Here is a 20371-nt window from a genome sequence, read left to right as displayed (position 1 = left end):
CTATTTTTTTACCTAGAAATTTACCTATTTATATAGGTAAAATTCAATTTTTTTTTCACTTCAACTGCTTACGTATTATAACTATGTACCATGCAATCAAACCACTACAGAGAAAAAACTTGGATCATGGTACGTTTTTGTTGTGTTTCAGGGCATCCTGTGTTGAAAAATCTGAGTTAATCTGGTGAGATTCATACTGAGAGTGAACAAAACGTGAATTTAGATTGCTCCAATCCTGCTTCAGAAAAGGACTGAGGCAGATTACAGAGAATGAGATTATCATTTATTATTGCTCTGTTTGCAGAAGTGTATGTGGAAAGTTGCTATTGGATTTGTATCCCTTTTGTAGGATCACAGACATCTTGATTGATCCCAGATTAGACAGGCCTTTGATCTGCTGTTTGTATCTGATGTTCCAATGTCTTTTTTTTCTTTTTATATCTTAGTGCGGGGGTGTCAAACTTAGGCTCACGGGCCAGATTCGACCCATGATGTGGATGGATCTGGCCTGCGGGACATCCTGGTCTACCCAGTGTGAACAGGAAACATGCCAGCAATTTGCGTGGCATCAAACTGCCCATGCCCACCCAGTCGGCCACACCTGGCCGGGCCCCCAAGGTCAACTACGGCCCCGCTTAATGAAATTGAGCCTTAGTGAATTACTACCATATTTTTTGGAGTATAAGACACAATAATCAGTGAGGAAAGTAAAAGTGTTTTGTTTCCAATACACAAACTTCCAGCCTCTGAGTAGCAGTGTCATCTTTCCTTCTGTTGTTACAATTTTCTTTGTTGTTTTTTGTATCTTTTTTTATTACGTTAAAAAAAATCAAATTCTTGAATGAAATAGAGAAGAAAAAGGGAAAAACACACGCACTAATGAAGGAGGAGAATTTTAGTCCATAGGTTGCAAAAAATAAGAATGAAAAAAGAAGAAGAAGAAAACTTAATCACTTCGGTTTAAAAGGCTGGCATAAATTCCATCCATGAAAATAACATTTAAAAAGTAAGATAACCAATTGTCCAAAACCATTCAAAGCTTAATTCCGCTGCTTATTTCTTCTGTTCTCAAATTTAAATTAACTAAGTTTTTTTATAGGCAGTCTCTTTTAAAATGGTAAAAATTCCTCACCAGCTGGAAACACTTTTTCTTTCCATATCCTTCTGTTTTGGAGCCCCCCTAACTACATCAGCCATGGCTTGAAGAACTTCTCTTGGATCGATCAGGGACTTTGCGATGTCCCAGAGATCGGCAAGACATATTCTTCCTGTTCACCATCTCTGCGGGATGGTTTAGGTCCGATTGGACCACCCAGTGGCAAAAGTATCAGCTGTGGTCTCGGAGCATCGAGACTGCACGTCCATATCATTGCGACATTGGCTCCTCCTCTCAAGACTGCTTTATAATAAAGAATAAAGTTCTAGACAACTTAACAAAATGAAGAAGCTTTATAAAATAAATGCTTGATCTGAAGAGGCCCAGTGGTATTGTATCTTCTTTTAAATAGCAGAGAATAATGTATACTTTCAGAAAGCCATATCAATTTTAATAGCATCTGTACAAGTTTAGTCTGAAATGTAACACCACAAACAGTGCATATATTGTCTGTACTATTTGCTGTTGTTGCAAGGAGGCAAATTGCTGGAAGGCAGAGGCAGATTCCACACACCCCCTTGTTTTTCTCCCCAAAAGCTAGGTGTGTCTTATACTTTGGAGCATCTTATACTCTGAAAAATACGGTATTTTAAAAAGTTGACTCCACTTTTCAGATTTGTTCTTCTCTCTTTGTGTGTCTTCTGTTTCATGTAAGTCCCTCTCTCTGTAGGTTCTTTAGTATTATCCTTAGCCCTTGATCTGATCCAGCAGAGTTATTGTATTCACCAAACAAAAGAATTTCTGTATTTCCTTCCCAGGAACACCTGGCTGGCCATTGTTAGGAAGAAAACGGACCAACTTGGCAGAATGTTTACGTTCTGAGCTTAGAATGAAAACTCAGCTACTTTGGTGCAAGTGCCATTAGAAGTCTATGTCTTAAGAAAGATTAAATCTCTGTAATGAGATGGCCAAATGGGTGAATAACAATAAAATATTAAAATAAGCAAAAAGGGAGTGAAAGTACAGATAGCAGCAAATCCTGGCTCTGGACTATCTGCCCATTTCTCCGAAACCTTGGCAGGAATGTAAGGAGTCTTGGACAAATTGTTATGCTTCCAACTTATGTGTCTCTCTGTATATTGTGTCAGTTCTGCTATCTCCGTGCTTTAACCTTGACTGCTGTTAAAAGCTACTGCATTGTTTTATCTGGAAAATAAAATGCATTTTACTGATTTTAAGCAGTCAAACTGCAGAAACAGAAAGAACGGAGGAAGTTTGGAAAAATAAACCTGATAAAAATATACCATGCTGTTCTTCAAAATTGTATATCATAGTTTGCTGATTGTAATTTTGTTTGAGTGGAAGCTATATTTTCAACGGAGTGAAAGTTCAAGGCGCATGGAACATTGGCTTTGTCCCACGTAAATCAAAACCTCACAGATTAAAAATGTCTGTAATTTACTTCATCTCGACATGAATAATATACCCTTTAGATAAGAGTAGTTTTCTTTAGAACAAATCTTGTTTTTGTGTGTGTCTGCCATAGATCCAATAACTCCATACCATTTGCTTTAAATCAAGTCATCCAGGGTTTTACCTATTCCAGGTTGAACATGTAGAGGTAGTCCCTGACCTACCACAGTTCGTATAGTGTAACAGCACTAAAAAGTGACTTGTGCCCATTTTTCAACTTCTAACTATTGCACGTCTCCATGGACCAGAGGTGGTATTCTGCCGTTTTGCCCCTGGTTCGGGTGAACCTATAGCAGAGGTGGTGGGAGGCTCCACCCACCCACCCAGATGGTCTGTGCATTCGCAGAAGCGCCATGCGTGCTCCCAGTTCTGAACCAGTAGAGAAGATAAGAGGAAACCATTATTGTCATGGACATTTCATCAAAATTCAGACGTTTGGCAACTGACTCCTATTTATGACGGTTGCGTGTCCTGGGGTCACCTTTTGTGACCTTCTGACAAGTAAAGTCAATGGGGAAGCTGGATTCATTTAACAATCATATTTAACAAAGGATTCACTTAAACTGTGGCAAGAAAGGTCAAAAAATGAGGCAAAACTCACTTAACAAATCTTCCACTTAGCAACAGAAATTTTGGGCTCACTTGTCGTAAGATGAGGACTATCTGTATTTGCTATTCAAACTTTCATAATTCTAATTTCTCTAATATTAGTAATACTAGTAATTACTAATAAATGAGGCCTGTTTAAGTTTTGATAACTTTTGTAAAGAATGGTTCATTACAAGGAGCCACGGTGGCGCAGTAGTTAGAGTGCAGAACTGCAGGATACTTCTGCTAACTGCCGGCTGCCTGCAATTTGGCAGTTTGAATCTCACCAGGCTCAAGGTTGACTCAGCCTTCCATCCTTCTAAGGTAGATAAATGAGGACCCAGATTATTGGGGGCAAGAGGCTGCCCCTGTAAACCACTTAGAGAGGGCTGTAAAAGCACCGTGAAGCCGTATATAAGTTTTAAGTGCGATTGCAATTCTTGGAGATGTTTTCTAACACCAGTATCAGCAGATGCTAATTTTTGGAATCTTTTTTTTTTTTAAACCGCACTCACGTAAGGAAATAAAATAATTTACTCCTTTTGTTCAGCCAGCATTCCATCAGTTCTAAATCATTGCTTGGATTCCTCAGACACAGGAATATTACAAGAGTTAAAAACCATCTGGGCCACTGTGAGTTATTGTATTTCTTTGTTTTTTCAACCCTGCACTAATTAAATCAGCCTTGTAGACCTGCTAATAGTTATGAGGAACATAACTACTGTAGATAAATTTGTCAGGCTAAATTAAATTTATGTCCTCCTCAGTGTCGACAATCAGAGAATGTTTTGCTGAACTGCAGGCTCTCTGAATAATTCAGAGTGTTGAATGGTACATCTACTTTAAAACATGTAATATTCCTGAAGAAACTGTAGATTATTATCTCTCCTTTTAGTTATTGCAAGTTTTCAAGCAATCTATATTTTGGCAATGCAGATACAGGTAGACCTTGATTTATGACCCCAATTTGGACCAGAATTTCTTTGGCTAAGCAAGACATTTGTTAAGGGAGTTGTGCTGATTTTATGATATTTTTTTGCCATTATTGTTAAGGGAATTGCTGCAGTTGTTAAGTGAATCACCTAGTTGTTAAGTGAATTTGGCTCCCCCATTGATTTTGGGAGAGGGAGACAATGCTGAATTAGGCAAACTTAGCTCCTCCATGTTGAGGAGCCCTGTCTTTTCTCCTTAAAAATAACTTGTGTTGTTGTAATTGAATTCAATCAGGACACGGTGGCTCAATGGCTAAGACTCTGAGCTTGTCAATCGGAAAGGTCGGCAGTTGGAATCCCTAGTGCTGCGTAACGGAGTGAGCTCCCGTTTCTTGTCCCAGCTTCTGCCAACATTGCAGTTGGAAAGCACATAAAAAATGCAAGTAGAAAAATAGGGACCACTTTGGTGGGAAGGTAACAGCGCTCCGTGCGCCTTCAGCATTTAGTCATGTCGGCCAAATGACCACAGTGACGTCTTCGGACAGCACTGTCTCTTTGGCTTTGAAATGGAGATGAGCACTTCCCCCTAGAGTCAGGAACGACTAGCACATATATGCGAGGAGAACCTTTACCTTTACCTTAATTCAATCCAATATTTGGTGATTGGTGATCAGTTGATCACACTCAGATATAGAAACTCAATGGATGAATTGAGGTGACTCATTATTTTTCAGTCGAGCCTATTAAGGTTATAAAATTGAGGTAGGATACAACTTATGCTGTCTGCGCTCCTGAAAGCAAAGTAGAATAAGAATAATAAACAAAGGCATAAATTTAAAAGTGTATAACAAACGTTTTCCCCAGTCATTCAATGGATAACATCCCCCCCACCCCTGCTTGTGATAGAAGACAGTCTATTCATCCCTTTCTCCTCTTCTCAACCAAGGAGTGTTGACTTTCCTTGTGCTCTTCACCAGGTTTGTGCTGCACTCTGAATAATTTTCCTAAAGGGGAAGAAGAAATGTGCCTGGATTGAAACTGTTCTTTGTGCATTTATATAGCCCCAGGCAGTGGTGGGTTCCGGATCCTGTCGCAACCGGTACACTGTGCACAAGGCCGGGCGTCATAGTTGGGCATGCATGCTCTGTACTCACGTGCACGCCACCACCCTGCAATACCCAGCTGCTCGGTGGAGGTTGCGCAGGTGCCACACGCTGTGTACATGAGCACAATTGGCAGGTCCCATTATGAACAGCTACGGAACGCAGGCGGGTGGGCCAAACGAGCCACTGTACTGGTGGCCGCTGCTCCCAGCTACTACCGGTACAGCTATACCGGTCCGTATCGCCCGGAACCCACCACTGGCCCCAGGGTTGTGTTTTCTTTTTTCTTTTGGGAAAAACAATTTGCAGAATTCTGAAGGCCCCTTAATTGGAGCAATGTGAAAAGATGATGAGCCCTGTAAACACGATCCTTGTTGCTTTCGGGATCTCTAATTGGCAGGAGAAGCCGCGGTTTTGCTATGAATAGAACAAAAATCATAATGTTGAGTTTCCAAATATAATCCTTTTATATGCAGCGTGTTGTGCCTAAGCCAAAGCTTACATATATGAATGGTTTCATATTATCTGAAGGGCTATAGAGGGGGTTCCCCCCCCACTTTTGGCATGTGTTTCCTCTTATTCTAGGTCAAGAAAACTCATTCTTTCTTTTACAGAGCAAAAATACTAATGTTGGCACAAGAAGGAAAGAAAATTAAAATCATAGATAACAATACCTTCACTAAGCGAATGAAATTTTGCAAAATAACGGCAGACTTTAAGATGTCAGGATTAAGAGTTCTTCTTGTAAATATGTTTTTATTTTCCATTTTCATTTCGTACAGTCACTTATATACTGTGCATAACTGGGGCCATATAACAATAAACAATAAACACAGCCATTCCTCTTATCAACAATACCCCCCAAAATAGAAACCCAATGTACCTCTTCGACTCTCCATACACCCTTTCTTTCGCCCCCCTCCAACTTTCCATCTTCCCTCCAACATTCCCCTCTACCCTACTTCCCCTCCCCCTCTACCACTCCTCTCTCCCAGTACACTCCCTCCCTTCTTTCTCACCCTCCCTCCCATCCTCTCTCCCACCCTCTCTACCCCTCTTTCTTCTATCCCTCTACTCCTCCCTTCGGTGTATTTCTACTACCTATTAATATATTCAGCTTGTCCTATTTTTACAGTGAAATTAAAGAGCAACAGTATACAAGTGCAGTCGCGTTACTTTAAAATCTAACACATACTATATATCCCCCTCCCCCCCTCCCCCCTAACACCCCAAGGATTAAGAGTTCTTGAAACTCTAAAACCTCATATGGGAAACTTTAGTTAGCTAAATGATAACATTGCCTCTATGGGCTTGTGATGATTATTGTTGTTCTTATTTCTATTTTTTGACAACTCTGTATAGTAGGAAGAAGAGAGTGACGATAAATAGCCATCTTTCTTAGTACCGAATATTGCCAGCTTTATAGGGGCATAGGGAAAAATGTAGGCACCCAGACTCTGTTGTTTCTTTCACCGGTCATAAATGAATAGAAATTGATGCAGTTTCTACAGGATACCAGTTAAGCACATCTTTCTGTGAACCTGAATGTCTACTTGCAGTTATTCACAAATCCAAAATGTAGAAAATTCAGTGTGTCGGAGGCAGACTTTTGAATATGTTTCCACTTAATGTGCTACTTGATTATTGTTGGTGTGTGTTTTTAATTATAACCCCCAAACGGGATTGTAGAGACCGTAAACTCCTCTAAGTAGTAGCTGTAATTCATTTTAAAAACAAAGGGGAAAGCTATCAGAGGACACCTAAATTTCCAAGCATCTGAATTGCATCACACAACTGCAAGAGGTAGTGTGGCAGTATAAGTTTTCCAAAGTGGTCACGAATTTCGCTGCTAAACAAATGGTTACATGTTGAGGATTCTAGTAAAGTACCATATTTTTTGGAGTATAAGACTCACTTTCATCCCCAAAAGAGGGTAAAAATTTGGGTGCTTGTTATACACTGAATGTAGCCACCCCCACCCCCACCCCCCACCCTTTGGCCTCTGCCTCCCAGCAATTTGCCTCCTTGCAGCAAACAGGGAAAGTGGGGCTTGTGGAGGGGCAATAGGCTATGGCAAACCCTGCAGCCTGAAACAGTTGATTGTTGGGAGGCCGATCCAACTGACAATCAGCTGCTTGTGTTAATCAGGCTATGCTGAGACTGAAACTGGCTGTTTGCAGTAAGGAGGGAAATTGCGCAGAGGCAGATTTTTTTTCTTGTGCTACTCAGACTGATTAGCACAAGCAGCTGATTGTCGGTTGGATCAGCCTCCTAACAATCAGCTGTTTCAGGCTGCATGGATTGCCATAGCCTATTGCCGCCACTGCACAGCCCATTTTCGGCCTCTTCATCCCATTTTTGGCCTCTCGGCACCTCATTTTCGGCCTTCACACACCCCATTTTCCGCCTATTCTAATCACCATCAACCGCAACGGGTGGAAAATGAGGCATACGGAGGTTGAAAATGCGTCATGCAGAGGCGGAAAATGGGGCCCACAGAGGCGGCATGGCAATCCTGCAGCCTGAAACAGCTGACCGTTGGGAGGCCGATCCAACCGACAATCAGCTGCTTGTGCTAATCAGGTTATGCTGAGACTGAAACTAGCTGTTTGCAGTAAGGAGGCAAATTGCTCAGTGGCATAGTCAGAGGCAGGTTTATTTTCTTGTGCTAATCAGGCTGGGCTGAAACTGAAACAGGCTGTTTGCTGTTTGCTGCAAGGAGGCAAATTGCTGGGAGGCAGAGGCAGATTTTTTTCTTGTTTTCCTCCCCAATAGCTAGGTGCATCTTATACTTCGGAGTGTCTTATACGCCGGAAACTACAGTATGTTTCCCATTTCCTTATACGTAACTCTTCTTCTGGATAGAATTATCTCCTAAATTTCTTGAGAGCCACTTTGATGAAGATAAGTCACCAAGTTAGAAACTGGGAGATTGTGAGCTATACTCCTGTCTCAAAGCGCAAAGCCACCTGGGTGACCTTGAGTCATTCATTCCCTCTCAGTCCTAGGAAAGTAGCAATGGCAAGATACTTCCAAAGAAATCTTGTGAAGAAAACTGTAGGGGCTTGTCCAGTCAGTCACCAGGAGCCAACACTGACTCAAAGGCACACACACAAAGACACAAAAAAAAACCTTTATGTAATTTTGTCTTTAGTATATTGAAAACAGATGTGACTTGAACGCTTGCCCAACTTTATTGTTCTAAAGTTGTAAAACAAAGAATTCCTCCACCCCCTGAGCAACTGTTTCAGCTTAGTACCTAATCCAGTTTACTGGAGAGATGATGATCCAATTTAGAATAGTTACATAGGCTTTTAAGTTGAAGTTATAACATTATGGCTTGATAATAGAACACCAGAATTGGCACTTGCTAGGAAGCAGCTGTAGCCCGTTTCCTTTGGGCCTGTGTGTAGGTTGCTTGTGTGAGTAAGATAAAGGTAAATTTTCCCCTTGCACATATGTGCTAATTGTTCTAGACTCTAGGGGGTGGTGCTCATCTCTGTTTCAAAGCTGAAGAGACAGCCCTGTCTGAAGATGTCTCCGTGGTCATGTGGCTGGCATGACTAAATGCTGAAGGTGAACAGAATATTGTTACCTTCCCACCAAAGGTGGTTCCTATTTTTCTACTTGCATTTTTACATCCTTTTGAACTGCTAGGTTGGAAGAAGCTGGGACAAGTAACGGGAGCTCACATTACACAGCACTAGGGCGTCACCTCCTGATGCGGGGCTTTGGGTGAAGGCTAGAGGGAAGCACTGCTCGTGGCAAAGAGCCACAGGATCTTGTTCCAGTGGGACTGCATCATGGTCTGGAACTGGCTGACCATTTCAGCCTGGTGAGCCTCCAGGCGCCGGTATCTGGCCTTGCGCTCCTGCCGGTCTTCCCTCTGCTTGGAAAGCCTATGCTGGTAGTCCTCAGGAAGGTGCTTCTACTGAGCCTCTTTCTTGGCCATATCCAATCTGAACTGAGCCAGCTGTTTTGCCAACTCTTTCTCATGGTGGCTGCTTAGTTCCAACAACTGCTTCCTGTTGGAGCCCTAAAGAGCCCAGGCAGGCGGATGAGGAATGTCTGGGAGGGGAGGGGCAAGTAGGGGCTGATGAGGTGCCCCTCGATGTGAGTGACATCAAGTTGGCCATGCCCACCCAGCCACATGACCACATAGCCACGCCCACCTAGCCGGTCATTAGACAGATCATATTAGTGGTCCACGGGATTTAAAATTATGAATTTAGTGGTCCCTAAGATCCAAAAGGTTGGTGACCCCTGAAATAAGTGACATTTTGCTCAAAGACAAATAAACCATAATTCTGCAACATGGCACAATTGAATAGCAAAACTCTTCCCCATATCATGTTACTTTGGATTGTAAATTTTTGTGGAGTTCTTTTTTTTAAAGAGTGAATAAATACTTCTTCCACTGCAGAGAACAGAACTGTTATTATAAAGGCGTACACCAAAAAGTTATAAGCCATCTTCCTGATACATGATATGCCATATGTCAGAAGTTACAAACCTCTTACTTGGTTTGCTGCTCTCTGCATCTCATAGTATTTATATAATTCAAAAGTAGGAAAAATCGCCTATTTCCAGTCAGCGTCATCTTTCCAATCTTGCAAGCTACCATTTGAAACCTGGACATTTTGGGTGCAAGGAGAGAAGAGATGAAGGAACAGAGAAATCAGTACTATGAAACTCCGTGCTGGATGGACTTACAATTGTGCTATGTAAGAACTGCATGGTTGCAGAGGGGGTGAGATGTTTCTTGCAGCATGCTTAGTGTTCTGCAAAAAAGATGCAAACCCAGTGCTGAGCTTATGTGAGAGATTGTGCAGAAGCTGGGGAAGTAAAGGAAGGGAGGTTAGACATAATGAGTCAAGAGATAGAAAGGGAGTCCATTGGCAACTTATTTTGTAAATGGAACCTGAGCCCAGGTGGCAAGAAACCTAGGAAGAAACATTTCATATTGTTCAAAGGATCTGCGCCTGAATAAGTTCACTATGAAGAAGGCTTTGAAATTTCTCTTGAAATGTCCTAGACCAGGGGTGTCAAACTCAATTTCATTGAGGACTACATCAGGGCTGTGGTTGACTTTGGGCATGGCCAACTGGGTAGGTATGGGCGACTGGGTGGGCGTGGCCAACTTAATGCACTGGGTGGGTGTGGCCATCTTGACACCACTCCCTAAACTGCTGGCATGTTTCTTCTTCACAATGGGTAGACCGGGCCGAAGCGACGCAGGCCAGACCCTTACATTTTCCTAGATGGCCCCATGGGCTGGATTTGACCACATCACATACTAAATCATGACACCCCTGTCCCAGACTCTGTTTACTAAAGACTAACAATAAAAACCCCTTATTGAAATCTGTACTTTTTCCCTGTGTCCTGCCCATGTAAATTAACCATTGTAAATTAAAGATTATTCTATAGGATAATCGCCTCTGGTTCATGCATTCAACAGCTAGCAATTGGGTAATATCCCTGTCTAGATTAAATATATAATCATGGTTAAAGCTAATCCCTCTAAAATCATTAATGCAGTGCTGAAAATAAATGCCAGGAAGACTTTTTAAGCCTTCAATCCTGACACATGAGTTAAAATATCATCTGTGTTGGACATTCCCCATCTCAAAATATAATTAATTCGGTATGAAGCATCTTCTTGCCTTGCCTTGCCTTGCCTTGCCTTGCCTTGCCTTGCCTTGCCTAGCCTAGCCTAGCCTAGCCTAGCCTAACCTAAACTAACCTAAACTAACCTATATAAAAATGGCTGTGTGTGTGTATTTTCCAGCATAACTCTGGAACGCCTCAAGCAATTTCAACCAAACTTGGTACACAGATGACTTACTCTCTGGAAACAAATACTGTGGGTGTAAGACACTCCTAAAATCCCCCGGGGTGTGTTTTCTGTTAAGATACAGCCTGTTGTGCGTTAAAATGGCTTCTACTGTACTGCCGTAAAATGGCTTCTTCTGTGCAGTGCAGAGGAGTTGCCATGGTAACAGCTTCACAGTACTCCATAAGGGGGCTCCCTCTGGTAAGGGGGAAAATCCAACATTAGAAATTACGTTTGGTCTGGACATTTTCCCCCTATAAATAAATATACGGGCAACACCAGGTTATCGGCTAGTGTTGATATATATTTAAGGAGTGCAGTGAAAACCAAGGGAGGGGTGTTACAGATTACAGATACTTCTCCTGCCGCACAGGATGTGTTTCTTGGCATGGTTCTCATTTAACGGAACGACCAGCACAAGTTGTTGCTACAGCTTGACGAGGAAAAACAGGAACCTTTCTTCCCCTTCCTCAAGAATGTCATGCCTGATGTTCTTTCCTGCCTATATAAGGGGGGAGATCGGAAGCCACTTTCTTCTCTTCCTTAAAAGCATTTCTCAGAGTTGCAGCTGACTCGCCAATGAATTTTGCATGCTTACATGAAAGGACTTTGGTGATCTTTGCCACTTTTTATGGGATGACCAGTCATTATTTATAAACTTTCCTGCGATTATGCTGATCCTGGTGTTGATTACAATTATTAAGTGTAAAGAAGCCTGTAAATCATGGTGTTATTTATTGATTTCGTGTTTCTAGACAAATTATTGGGATGTCTGCATAATTACAACCTCAGATATATTGAGTCTCATCTATTGCCTTTTCCCTGAGTTAAGTATTATCTTTTCTCGAACCCTTAACTATTCTCCAGGCTTCCAGGCTAGGATTTAGATATGACACTGTTCAAGGAATCATATAGGCCAGTGATGGCTAACCTTTTCCAGACTGAGTGCCCAAAGTGTGCCCGCACCCGAACCCCCCAAATGCAATGCGTGCACGGCCCCCATGTAAGCACCCCACACCCTGCACAGAGGTGGGTTGCCACCAGTTCACTACCGGTGGTATTTTGGCCTGGGTCGCAGAACTGGCAGCGACTCAGGGTGGACACCCCCCCCTGAACTGATTCCCAGGTGCTTTTTTAGTAATCTTTTTATGTTCTGTGTATGCGCAGAAGAATTTATAGTCAATTGAGCATGTGCACGCAGAAAAGTGTGTGTGCAGCGAACCATCAGCAATGCTGTCAGCAACCCACCTCTGCCCCCACATATGTACCCCACTCCCCGTGCATGCGTGTGCAGCCCCACATCCATGCTCATGTGCCACCTGCATGTGCCCTGCCTCCCATGCATGACTGGCAGAGACCTGAAGACTAGCTGGCCGGCAGGAGGCACACACGCATGTACGGCGGAGCTGAACTGGGGCAACGACTCGCGTGCCCACAGAGCGGGCGCCGCGTACCATCTTTAACACGCGTGCCATAGCTTCGCCATCACGGATATAGGCATTTCACAAAATTAGTAGATGGGTGTAAAAATATTCTTACCATGTCCACTGCTTTCATATACACAACTTGGCATAGATTGCAGCCTTGGGTTCCTACAAGCAATCCAGCTATATATATTGTATGTACTGTATATATTTAACAGACAGAAATGTAAGTACATAAACTAGTAATAGGTACAAAAATGTTATTTTATTAATATCAAGGTTCTCAAAAAATATACCCCTTCCTGCCCTCACAATGTTTTTAGCTTTCTGTCAAGGTAGATGTTTGAAGGTGTCACTGCTGAACAGCAGAAGCAGAATTTAAATGAATTCACTATAAATCTCTTTTCTTCACAGAGCATAAAGTAATACATAGACATTTGACTCATGTAGAGTACTATCTTCATGTATTTATCAAATTTATAAACAATCCATCTCATCTAAGTGAATCTGGGCAGTTTATAGGATAAATAGAATTCTAACATTCAGCTTTATTTCTTGATACTTCCTATAATTAATAAAACAAGCATTTGACTGTTTAAAAATACTGAAAACACTGAGAAAGTGAATTATAATTTTGCAAAACTAGAGACTTGGAAATTTGGAGAGAAGAGCAAAATGCCCAAATTGTCCCCTTGTCATATTAAAATGCATCTCTTGAATAAATAAATTTATTTCTGGAGAAGTATTAATAGAATTGATGTTGTACTGGATATGCAGATAAATGTGTTTTTAAAGAGTCTATCATCCAAAACTTTAATTGCAGTTTCCTGTTTTTGTCTTTTTAACTGCAGTTATTCCAGTGCAGGATTTTTTGGTTTCGGCTGACAAAATCTGATCCTTATATCTGCCATTTGATATGCTGGCTTCTATTTTGTCTGTACCCAGGATTGTCCCATTGTCAATCTCATCCTAATAAATTAAAATTGTTCAAAAGAAAGAGCTCAAACTGGGATCTATAACAGGGGTGTCAAACTCAGTTTCATTGAGGGACGCATCATGTTGTGTTTGACCTCGGAGTGGTGGTGATGTAAGAGTGGGTGTGGCCAGGATGGGCATGGCCAGCTCAACATCACTCGTGTTGGGGGCACCCTTCCAAGCTCCATTTTCACTGGCAGAGGGTTGCAGGAGGCCGTGGCAGCCGAAAACAGAGCTCGGTAGCCCATTCTCGCTGGCAGAAGCACCGCTGGTCGGCCCTTCACTGTTTCCAAGGTGGCCCTGATCTAAGTACCCTGCGGGATGGAACCGCCCACGGGCCTTGAGTTTTACACCCCTGATCTGTAAGGATACTGTTATGGTTCCACCAAGGCCTTCTCTGTTGGAAAAGAGCCTTTAAAAAAAAATAGTTGTCTTTTGACCCAGAGATGGAAAAGGAACAAATGCATATTCCGGATGCTTCCTGGGAAATGCCAAAAGACAACCTGTTTGGTGAAATCATTTCCGTCTTGACCTGTTCAACTACGAGCCGCTGCTGGCTGCTACAATAACATTTCCCCTGTTCACTGCCCTTTGCTCTAATTCCATTTTGTCCCGGAGGTTCAGGTCATATACAGATGTGCCCTGATTTTACAACACGCTGCTTGAGGATGGAAATGCTTTTGTCTCTCTTGCGTGACTTTCCTCTTTCCTGTTGAGTTAGTCCCTCTGAGTATTGTTTAACTTTACGGATCTTTTTCTTTTTTCAAATCAAGAATTGAACTCTAGGAGGTGACGTTGGAGGATTGGTTTTGTTAAATATCTTCTTCCATGTTCCTGGAGGGAGTTTACACCCCAGCACTTCAGTAGAATCCCCTCTGCCAGGTGTGACGTCAAAAATGGGATTGTTTTTCCAAAAAGCCCAAAGATGTCGCATGAACCGTGTCTTACGCTGATTGTGTAAACCAGCTAGCTCCCTTTTGTGAGTTTTTAACTGCCCTTTTCCCCTTCTCATTGTTGGAAAGAAGAGCAGTCTTGAAAAGAAATGAACTCAACCGAAGCAAATGGGAGGTGAAAAGATGTTAGCTTGCCAAGCTACTAAACTAAAGGATGTCTCGGCTTGCCAAAAAACATGGATGAAATGGGGAACGGCGGCCTGGGGTTCCAAACAGCAGTTTATGATTTTCAGAAAATGACTTCGCCCTGCCAGCGTTTGCAATGGCAAAGTCTCTCCGCTTGGCTGTCATGCGTAGCCTTTTCCTTGGAGCAGATAGAAAGGAAGCGGAATTCACCTTAACTTGACTGCAAAATATGGTAATATTTGCGCTGAGATGACTTGAAAGCCAGAAACAATTTTCAAGATGTCCTACTTAATTGCTAAGTCATGCATGAGTCTGGCTCAGATGAAAGGGTTTTTTGGGGGGGGAGGGGAGCTAAAGGTGTGTGTCCGCGCGCTTGTGTGTGTGTGTATATAAGTGCTTTTTCTTCTTTGCACCGATTCTCTTAGCTAAAACAAAAACAGGCCAAAGGAATCCCTCCTGCCAAGTAGAAGCGGAGACCTAAACAGATGCATCCTGCAACTGTGGGCCTCTATTCTCTTCCCTGTTAGCCACACTATCTAAATTTAGCCCATTGTTAGGCTTGTCTCTGATTCCTGCCAAGTCTCTCTTCTTATGGTGGAATGTAAATTCAAGATGTGTGAATAACTGTGGCACAGGACAATTCAGGGGGAGGGATGGAGCTCCCTCCCACCCCCCACGAGTGGCTGGCAGGGAAACAACACTGCTATTGTGTCTTTGGAAGCAGAGTTGTTGCGTTTTGCTGTAGTCTTTTGGGATCCTGGGCTGTTGTGTCTTTGCGTACAAAGCCACCTTCTGATAGAGTGGAAATGCCGAAGCAAGAAATGGGAGTGAGTTGTATTCTGTCCTCTCATCTCCTGGGATCTGTTAAAATGTGTATTTGTTCGTGGTCAGATGCAGTGACATCTAAACGTTAATCTGCATTGACAGCCAGCCATAAAGATGAATTGTTTGGCCTCTGTCACTCATATAAATTGAAAGAAATGTGATTTATTCATCTTTCAGCTGAGATGGCTAAATTAATTTCTTAATAACAGTATGTTGTATTGACTAATTTATTCTCTTCACCTTGTTTTGGCTTAGCTATACAGTAATATGAGTTTGTTTTGGTGTAGCATAATATGCGAATCCAGTCCCTGTGCTTTTACGAGCTGTGATTAAGCAAACATGGCTTAGCATGAAATGTGAATCCTATCAATATTGGGATAGGAAGCCCCAATTCAATTTTCCACTTGATTATAAACTTTTTCTGGTTACTCTTTTGACAGTTACCATCTTTCAGTAACATTAATTCTGAATTTACCTAATTTATCCTTAAATGTCTGTCTGAAGATAAGATGAATGAAAAAAAATGAGGTAACAACTTATCAGCTTCAAACTAACTTTGGGATATGTAGTAATTTTAGGTCACTTGTGCTTTCTCAGCTTGCAGATACTTCCCTCCACACTTGCAGTATGCTTTCTGTATCTGAACTGAGATCACATTTTAGATATCTGCTGAGTGGAATGGAATGGAATGGGGTGGGAGGGGAGTAGAGTAGAGTAGGGTAGGGTAGGGTAGGGTAGGGTAGGGTAGAGTAGAGTAGAGTAGAGTAGGGAAGAGTAGAGATACAAGAATTTGTCTCCGGTGCATAAGTTCTCAGTACACATAAACGCAACGAAGTCATAAATAATAAAATCATAGGTTACAATGATAAATCAAAATATAACAAAGTGATAGTCATAAGATTCCAATAGAAGTAAGTAGTAAGAAAGATGAGAAGGATAATAGTAATACAGCCCTACTATAGGGTTATATATACACTATATATATACACGGTACTTAGGCAAAAGTTAGTGCTGTGGGAATTATGTGTTTAGCAGGGGTGGGTTTCAACTGGTTCGCGGCGGTCCCTGCGATCCAGTTGGTCGCCGAACCCGGAAGTAAGTAACTTCCGGGAACAGCGAAGCCCCCCCCCCGCCCGCGTGCGCCCGCACCCGCTGCTTACTTGATTTTGCCGAATTCTGCGCTTCCACGCATGTGCAGGACGCATACAGCGTCTGCGCGATCCTCCAGGAGCAGCTGGAGCATCACACAGATGCTAGTACGCATGCATGCACCGCACATGTGCATGCGCGCACTGCGCACATGTGCGCGGACGCCACCGGCCTCGTTCCAACCGAATCGGTTGGAACGGGGCGAGAAACCCACCCCTGGTGTTTAGCAGAGTGATGGCATGGGGGAAAACTCTCTTTTGTGTCTAGTTGTTTTGGCATGCAGTGCCCTATAGTGGCATCTTGACGGGAGAAGTTGAAGCAGTTAATGTTTGGGGTCTTCAGATATTGTCTCAACCCTCCTTCTGATCTGTGAAATATACAGGTCCTCAGTGGAAGGCAGGCTGGTTGCAATTGTTTTTTCTGCAATCCTAACTATCCATCGAAGTCTCTGCCTGTCGTGTTCAGTTTCTGTACCAGATTAGACAGCTATAGTAGTACAAATGACAGACTCAATAATTCCTCTGCAGAATTGTATTAGCAGCTCCTTGGGCAGTCTGAGCTTTCTGAGTTGGTGCAGGAAGAATATTTTTTGTTGTGTCTTTTTAATGACAGTTCTAATGTTAAGTGTTCATTTCAAGTTCCGGGAGATTATAGATCCCAGAAACGTGAAGCTCTCTACTATTGATGCTGTGTGGACTAATGTTGCCCCTCCTAAAATCTACTATCATATCTACTCTTTTAAGAGTGTTGAGCTCCATATTGTTCTGGCTGCACTACAGGGCCAGTTGATCTACCTCTTTGTCTATATGCAGACTCGTCATCGTCCCAACTGAGGCCAATGACAGTTTATCATCTGCAACCTTCAGTACTTTAACAGAGGGATCCTTTGAGAGAGAAAAGAGTAATGAAGAGAGCACACAGCCCTGGGGGACACTTGTGCTAATTGTACAGGTATTTGATGTGATTTTGCCTAGCTTCACCTGCAGCTTCCTATCTGTTAGAAATCCACCTACAAGTATGGCCAGGTACAGCTAGCTGAGTCAGTTTAGAAGAAATAATGTCTGGAATGATGGTATCGAATGCCGAGCTGTAGACCTTTACATAAGTCCTTGGGGATTCAAGATATTGTAAGACCATGATGGCGAACCTATAGCACGCATGGCCAAAGTGGCATGCAAAGCCATCTCGCATGGCACGCATGGCATCGCCTGTTCTTCTTCCGGGTTTTTGGTGCACATGCACGCAAGACAATAAGTTAGCCTTCATGTGTGTGGCAGTGCCAAAAACTGGAAGAGCTGGTCTTCTGGTTTCTGGTGTGCGCATGCACGCTGGCCAACTGATTGTCACGTGTGTATGCATGACAGAAACCGGAAGACCAGCTGGCCAGTGTGCACCGGAAACCAACGCACACACATGCTCCCTCCCTTTTTGGCATTTAGTGCTGAGAAGGTTTGCCATCACTGTTGTAAGATATATATTGCTGTGCCATATTAACAGCATCATCTGCCGACCAGTGTGAGTTTTTCATTAACATCTAAATGCCTTTCTTGGAATAACCCATATAGAACTTGAATGGTCTGATCCAATGTTTCAGTCTCCTTAATTGGGCTAAAGCAGAGGTGGGTCCCTACCGGGTCAGCTGAGTAGATAGTAACTATCTTTGGGCACAAACCCAAAGTGGTTCTTTTGCACCACCATCTTATTCTATTGCGGCACCATCTACGGTGCCGCCATCTTGTTTTTTACTCCTGCTCATGCGCAGAAGCAATTTTTTGTACCGTGCCTGAAGCACGTCCCTGAGCGAACCGGCAGTAACAGAAGCCTGAACCCATCCCTGGGCTAAAGGTACAGTACTCTGTGCTCTTCAAAAGAAATATGGATATTAATGGAACCAATGAAAACTTTGTGTTTTCTTTGAAGCCTTCTTTCACACAACACCAGCACAAGTTCCAGCCTGCACCATTCACACAAATTTCCCCAACACTGGAGTTGTTTTTGACATGTGACTTCTTTAGGTTTGGTTTAGGGCCTGTGGGATGGCCAAGCGAATGTATTAGTTTGGCCTTTAGTCAGAATTCTTGTGGTGTGGGTGGTTAGGAGAGTTGGCTTGGGAATGTACAAAAAGGAGGAACACCATCAATCATTGGGAACATGATGTCAGTTGTAATGGGTACAGTAGATGGCATCAAGTGATACCCCACCCCCCTGCTTTGGCATAAAAAGTGCTTCCATTAATGGACTTGCAACAGCTCTCACAAAAATTATCTCCATTAATAGGAGTAGAGACTGTGTCTAGAACAGATCTCTTTGATAAAACATTTTTAAAAACTTTCATCGGACAATAGAAGAGTGGTTGCTGATTTGTCATTCATTTTGTTCTCTATTCCTCCCCTCCAAAAAATGTGGACAGTTTTATGGGTTATTGTTCATTTTTCCCCCTTTAAATTTCCCTAAAAAGTTTACATTCAATTTTAAGCAAGCGTAACATTCACAAAGGTGTTTTTGAACCTGGAAGGTCAGCCATCCCTCTTGACAATACGAATCTTGTGATGATGTGTGGGTAGAATGAATGGCTCAGCCTGCTGAATAGGAACCAAGGCAGGGACAAAAAAACAAGAAGAGGCCACAAAGACCAGCTGATACTATCAGTAGTATTAGATAGATAGATAGATAGATAGATAGATAGATAGATAGATAGATAGATAGATAGATAGATAGATAGACAGACAGACAGACAGACAGACAGACAGACAGACAGACAGACAGACGTATTGTGTGTGTGTATTTTGCATGTTTGTAAATTAAAAGTGCGGGGGGAAAAAGAATTCTTTATTGGCCAAGTGTGATTGGACACACAAGGAATTTGACTTTGGTGCATATGCTTTCAGTGTACATAAAAGAAAAGATACATTTGTCACGAATCATAAGGTACAACACTTAATGATAGTCATAGGGTACAAATAAGCAATCAAATCATATTAGGAAGCAATCAATATATATTGTAATGATATAAGCGAAAAGTTACAGTCATTCAGTCATTTGTGGGAGGCAATGGATGATGGGAACAATGAGAAGATTAATAATAATAATAATAATAATGCAGACTTAATAGTTTGACAGTGTTGAGGGAATTATTTGTTTAGCAGAGTGATTGTTCTGTGTCTAGTTGTCGATATGCAGTGCTCTATGGTGTCATTTTGAAGGTGGGAGTTGAAACAATTTATGTCCAGGATGTGAGGGGTCCATAGATATTTTCACAGCCCTCTTTTTGACTCATGCAGTGTACAGGTCCTCAATGGAAGGCAGGTTGGTAGTAATTGTTTTTTCTGCAGTTCTGATTATCCTCTGAAGTCTGTGTCTGTCTTGTTGGCTTGCAGAACCAAACCAGACAGTTATAGAGGTGTAGATGACAGATACAATAATTCCTCTGTAGAACTTATATTTCTGATGGTGCCATTGCCCAGGTTAGCCAGTGTAAATCCAGTTCATATTTCTAATGCACACAACCCCAACTTGGTACTCTTCCCACAAGAGGGGTTGTTCAGGTTGGGGTGGTGCTCCACTACATCCCTCCCCAAGTTGCATGTCACAATCCCAACTGCTTCTCCGAGGACATCTCTTGGGATGGATGAAATCAAACAATAGTATAATTCAGCTTCCCTTAAGCTGGTTTCTTCTAGTTTCCCAACCAGAATACCTGAGTATTGTAGATTCTTCAGCTATCTGTATGCTTCTAAGTGTTGCATGAAGTACAGGAAAAGTAGTGCATAGACATTACAATTTTAGAAGGAAGATTTATTACATTTAAGGGGAATGGAGATGCATCAAGGGTGTTCAGTTTTAACGGGGAAAAAAAAGAATCAGAATTCTTTATTGGCCAAATGTGATTGG

General features: G+C 42.3%; 1 protein-coding gene across 3 annotated transcripts in view; it reads left to right on the top strand.

Annotated features, from left to right (window-relative positions):
- Nucleotides 1-20371, top strand: part of PALD1 (phosphatase domain containing paladin 1) — a 147195-nt gene that overhangs the window by 27899 nt on the left and 98925 nt on the right. Inside the window, exon 1 of one of the 3 annotated variants that reach the window (XM_087701989.1) lies at nt 15218-15333. The exons of the other annotated variants lie outside the window; for them this stretch is intronic. The gene's annotated coding sequence lies outside the window, so the exon portion shown is untranslated. Of the gene's footprint in view, nt 1-15217; nt 15334-20371 lie in introns of those variants that run through there. 3 annotated transcript variants of the gene reach the window in all.

This window comes from Thamnophis sirtalis, unplaced genomic scaffold (assembly GCF_051295495.1).
Source record: "Thamnophis sirtalis isolate CommonGarterSnake01/CBP01778 unplaced genomic scaffold, rThaSir2_p1.2 scaffold_15, whole genome shotgun sequence".
Classification (NCBI taxonomy): domain Eukaryota; kingdom Metazoa; phylum Chordata; class Lepidosauria; order Squamata; family Natricidae; genus Thamnophis; species Thamnophis sirtalis.
The sequence above is the reverse complement of the archived record's forward strand: the minus strand, read 5'-3'. Positions and strand labels throughout refer to the sequence as shown.